General features: G+C 46.6%; 1 protein-coding gene across 1 annotated transcript in view; it reads right to left on the minus strand.

Annotated features, from left to right (window-relative positions):
- The window catches only part of LOC141321587 (trypsin II-P29-like), a 47,324-nt gene that overhangs the window by 31,107 nt on the left and 10,217 nt on the right, over positions 1-6,000 (minus strand). The gene's annotated exons all lie outside the window — the stretch shown is intronic.

Raw genomic sequence — 6,000 nt, forward strand, 5'->3', positions numbered from 1 at the left:
GTGACAGTACCTCCCCCTCCCGGTAGGCGCGTCTCGCGCCGTGATGGAAACACCGGGGAGGGGGGGCGGGCGCCCTGGAGGCTGTTACGGAGCAGGACCTTGCTGAGTTGGGAAGGCCTCCAGGGCGGAACAGGAAGCCATGGCGGGTCAGGCGGCCACGGCCGGACAGGCAGTTCGAGCGGCCATGGCGGGTCAGGCGGCCACGGCCGGACAGGCAGCTCGAGCGGCCATGGCGGGTCAGGCGGCTCGAGCGGCCATGGCGGGTCAGGCGGCCACGGCCGGACAGGTAGTTCGGGTGGCCATGGTGGGTCAGGAGGCCACGGCCAGACAGGCAGTTCAGGTGGCCATGGTGGGTCAGGAGGCCATGGCCGGACAGGTAGTTCGGGTGGCCATGGTGGGTCAGGAGGCCACGGCCAGACAGGCAGTTCAGGTGGCCATGGTGGGTCAGGAGGCCATGGCCGGACAGGTAGTTCGGGTGGCCATGGTGGGTCAGGAGGCCACGGCCAGACAGGCAGTTCAGGTGGCCATGGTGGGTCAGGAGGCCACGGCCAGACAGGCAGTTCAGGTGGCCGTGGCTGAGCAGTCCCCGTGGCCCTGGCCTCGGTCCTCGGCCAGGCCACGTGGACTCGGGGTATATAGCCCCCCCCCCAAAATTTTCTTTGGGAAATTCAGCAGTTCATAGGGGGGAGGCTCTGGAAGGCTGGCTGGGATCAGCTGAGACTCTGGACGGCAGGACGGGATAAGCTGAGGCTCTGGACGGCAGGACGGGACAAGCTGAGGCTCTGGACGGCAGGACGGGACCAGCTGAGGCTCTGGACGGCCGGACGGGACCAGCTGAGGCTCTGGACGGCCGGACGGGACCAGCTGAGGCTCTGGACGGCCGGACGGGACCAGCTGAGGCTCTGGACGGCCGGACGGGACCAGCTGAGGCTCTGGACGGCGCTCTTGAGGAGCGGGCTCTGGACGGCGCTCTTGAGGAGCGGGCTCTGGACGGCGCTCTTGAGGAGCGGGCTCTGGACGGCGCTCTTGAGGAGCGGGCTCTGGAGGACGCTCTGGCGGCGCTGTCACTGGAGGGCGCTCTGGCGGCGCGGTCACTGGAGGGCGCTCTGGCGGCGCGGTCACTGGAGGGCGCTCTGGCGGCGCGGTCACTGGAGGGCGCTCTTGAAGGCTGGACTGGACCAGCGGGGTTTCAGGAAGGCTGGACAGGACCAGCGGAGGATCAGGAAGGCTGGGCGGAACCAGCGGAGGCTCAGGTAGGCTGGACAGGACCAGCGGAGGATCAGGAAGGCTGGGCGGAACCAGCGGAGGCTCAGGAAGGCTGGGCGGAACCAGCGGAGGCTCAGGTAGGCTGGACAGGACCAGCGGAGGATCAGGAAGGCTGGGCGGAACCAGCGGAGGTTCAGGAGGGCTGGACAAGACCAGCGGAGGATCAGGAAGGCTGGGCGGAACCAGCGGAGGTTCAGGAGGGCTGGACAGGACCAGCAGAGGATCAGGAAGGCTGGGCGGGACCAGCGGAGGTTCAGGCAGGCTGGACGGGACCAGTGGAGGATCAGGAAGGCTGGGCGGAACCAGCGGAGGCTCAGGAAGGCTGGACAAGACCAGCGGAGGATCAGGAAGGCTGGGCGGAACCAGCGGAGGCTCAGGAAGGCTGGACATCTTGGGGTGTCTCTGGGTTGGCAGGTGGCCGGGACCATTGGTGGGGTATGTGGAGGTTCTTGGCGTTAGGTGAGCTGGTGCCATCTGATGTGTTTCTGAGGGGACTGGACTGACATTCTCTACCTCGAGATTAGAGCAGTTTGAAGAAAGAATGATATTAACCAATTCGACAAATGGGAAATCATGAACAGAGAGATCGCAACGAATCATGTCTTGGTCCAGCCCCAACAGAAACACGATGCTGATACAGGCGTCGGGCCAGCTCACCTGATGGGAAAGCTCAATGAACTCCTCCACATACCTCTGCAATGTCCGACCACTCTGCCGTAGTCCCCATAGCCTGTCCTCAGCCATCTTTAATGTTTGGTGTCATCTTCTGTCAGGGTTGCTGGGTGACACAGAGCTATAGTGAAAGTCCAAAAGCCAGGAGTATCCAAAGAACGTATTTATTTCCAAATGACAGACAGAGAATCCAAACAAACACCAGCAAACTAACTTTAAGACGACACAATGACACAAAAGGGCAAACGACTTATAAAGGGTAACTAATGATAGAACACAGGTGACACAGATGACTAATAATCAAAGACAGGTGATACAGATAATGACTAAACAAGGACTAAACCAACTGATCACAAACAGACGGGGGAAGACAGAGGGAGAAACCAAATGACAAACAGTGCAAGGCAAAAGACAAGAAGTGACAGGTGAATTGTGACAAGTATATAGTATATTATACACTATTTGTCACTTTATCATTACCTGCACTACACCCTGATTCATTCATTCATTAATTCATTCATGTATGTACAGTTAAAGTCAAAAGTTTACATACACCTTGCAGAATCTGCAGAATGTTAGTTATTTTGCCAAAATAAGAGAGATACAAAATGCATGCTATTTTTTATTTAGTACTGACCTGAATAAGATATTTCACATAAAAGACGTTTACATATAGTCCACAAAGGAAACCATAGTTGAATTTATAAAAACTGACCCTGTTCAAACACTTACACCTTATACTGTGTTGTTACCGGAATGAACCACAGCCGTTTTTTGTTCATGAGTCCTTATTTTGTCCTACACAGTTAAACTCCCTGCTGTTCTTCAGACTATTACAGGTGGTTTAAACGCTCACTGATGCACCAGAAGGAAAAACGATGCATTAGGAGCCAGGCGTGTAAACTTTTGAACAGAATGAACATATGTGCATTTCTCTTATTTTGTCAAAATATCATATTTTTTCATTTAGTCCTGTCCTTCAGAAGCTACAGAAGAGACCTGTTCCCCAGAAGACAAAATAAGTTGAATTTACTCTGATCTTCAAATTCAAAGGGTTTTCAGCCCCTGGCTCTTAATGCATCATGTTTCCTTCTGGAGCATCAGTGAGTGTTTGAACCTTCTGTAATAGTTGTGTATGAGTCCCTCAGTTGTCCTCAGTGTGAAAAGATGGATCTCAAAATCAAACAGTCATTCTTGGAAAGGGTTCAAATACACAAAAATGCTGAAAAACCAAAGAATTTGTGGGACCTGAAGGATTTTCTGAAGAACAGCAGGCAGTTTAACTGTTCAGGACAAACAAGAGACTCATGAACAACTATCATTAAACAAAAAAAAAAAAAAAACACAGCTGTGGATCATTCAGGTAACAACACAGTATTAAGAATCAAGTGTATGTAAACTTTTGAACAGGGTCTTTTTTATAAATTCAACTATTCTCTTGTGGACTATATGTAAACGTCTTTTATGTGGAATATCTTATTCAGGTCAGTACTAAATAAAACATAACATGTATTTTGTATGATCACTCTTATTTTCCAAAAATAATTAACATTTTGCAGAACTGTGTGTATTGTGTATTCTTTTATATTATTGTCTAATTTCTTGCTCCTTTTTTACTGTCTTCCTTGGTGGTACCTTGAGGTGCGGACAAAATAAGAATTTCATTGTACAATGAAGGTCTTGACTTTCTTGTCTTGGCTCTTATAAAACTAGCTTGCTTATAAAACTAGCAACTTGCAAACAAGTGGAAAAGTCCCTAAAACATTCAGTTCAGCATGAATACACTACATGTATCTTGATACACAATGTATTTCCGTGAATGTCTTTTGCATATATTTTTTTACTGTCCTGCTTCCTTGTGCACAGTTTCAGTTCTCATGATATCTGTTTTATATTTAGCATCGTGGCATTGTGTGGCATAACATGTGGCATTTCCTTGTTTGTCTTGGCGTAATGGGAAAACTTGAAGTTGAATGTTTTGTTAGACTGCTGAAGCATAAACTTGGTAAACACAACCACTGTAGGAATGCAGTTTAGCATGTCTCATTTGGCACAGTGTTATGAAGATGGGCATAGCTTTATGGTGAGTCACCAATGTTCATGTAACTTCAGCCATGTACTGTACCTTCCACAACCAGTTCTTCCAGCTCTAGTTTTGGCTCAGCCATCTTCACCTTTACGGTTTGGCAAATGCACTGTATCACAAAACAAGTAGTATCATGATATTTTACAGCAATGTACACAGAAAGTATTATTATAAATATTATAGTACACAAAAATATAGTTCACGGTTCATGGTCATGGCTCTTTGATGATGAAAGAGCTTTTTTTTGCTTCTATTTAAAATCTTTTTTTTTTAACTTTAAAATTTATTAGCAATTAGATGCTGGAATTACCAGTATGGTTGTAATAAAGAAAAACAATGTTTTGTATAGTTCAGCATTCATGTAAACCATTCTATTTTATAATAATTTACAATGTGTGTCTCATAAAATATTGGTGAATGGATTTGATACTTTTTAAAAATCAGAGACACAAAACAATACAGAATTAAAATTATCCTGAAAAAAAAGGTTCTCTTTTATCATTCACATCCTCAATCTCTGTGAGAAGTGACATTTGAGACTGGTATATATACAGTCAAGCCCAAAATTATTCATACCCCTGGCAAATTTAACTTAAAGTTACTTTTAGTCAACCAGCAAATTTTTTGACTGGAAATGACACAGGCTACTCCCAAAAGATAATAAGACGATGTACAAGTGGCATCATTGTAGAAAAAAAATATTTCTCAGCTTTTATTTAAACAAAATTTGAACAAAAGTGGCATGTACAAAATTATTCATACCCTTTGCAAACTGTCACAGTCAATGGGAAAATCCAAAGTTCTATACCATTCCAAATAGTCCAAGCTGTTCTAAAGCATCCTAATTACCCTGATTCATTGGGAACAGCTGTTTTAATCAACTCAACAGGTGAAAAACAGTCATGGCTAAGACAAAGGAGCTCACTGAGGACCTGCGGCTGCGCATTGTGGCTGTTCACAAGTCAGGAAAGGGCTATAAGACCATATCTAAATGTTTTGAAGTTCCAGTGGCTACAGTGCAAAGTATTATTAAAAAAATACAAGTCGTTCCGCACTGTGAGAAATCTCAGAGGATGTGGTCGGAAGCCAAAAGTGACACCTGTGCTGGCCAGGAGGATAGTGAGAGAGGTAAAACAGAATCCATTAGAGAAATAGTGCACTGCAGACATACATATAGGGTGAATTCAGGTAAAGTGGGCCATTTAAAGGAGAACTCCGGTGTGATATTGACCTAAAGTGTATTGAATCATGATACCGAGTGTGAACGTACCTTGCATATTTCATCTCGGTTTGTGTCCAGCTGTCCGAAATCTGGGGTCAGTTAGCCGATGCTCACAACAGGTTGTCAATGAAAGTCAATCGGGCATCGAAGGAGCCATGTAAATAAATCACTTTTTTACGCCATTTACGAGGCACAAAGTAGCTCCGCACTTCATCGGTAGACTTCCTAGGGCCCTGACATTTAAAACGAGACATTGAGAACTCAGAAAAAGCACCGGTAGTTTATTTACAAGAAGATTTATACAGACAGTACCTGGGAAAGAAAATCCGGTCGCCGCCATCCTGAACTTAGTCACGATAAGTCGAGTGTCGAGCACCAATGAATTTATCAGGTTATCAACGTATCAGGTTGTAGTTTCCTTCGTGCTCGACACTCGACTTATCGTGACTACATTTAAGATGGCGGCGACTGCTCTGTTCCTGGTGGAAGATGTCTGTATAAATCTTCCTGTAAATAAACTACCGGTGCTTTTTCTGAGTTCTCAATGTCTCGTTTTAAATGTCAGGGCCCTTGGAAGTCTACCAATGAAGTGTGGAGCTACTTTGTGCCTCGTAAATGGCGTAAAACAGTGATTTATTTACATGGCTTTTCCGATGCCCTGTTCACTCTCATAGACAGCCTGTTGTGAGCATCGGCTAACTGACCCCAGATTTCGGACAGCTGGACACAAACCGAGATGAAATATACAAGGTAC

Source organism: Garra rufa, chromosome 1 (assembly GCF_049309525.1).
Source record: "Garra rufa chromosome 1, GarRuf1.0, whole genome shotgun sequence".
NCBI lineage: Eukaryota > Metazoa > Chordata > Actinopteri > Cypriniformes > Cyprinidae > Garra > Garra rufa.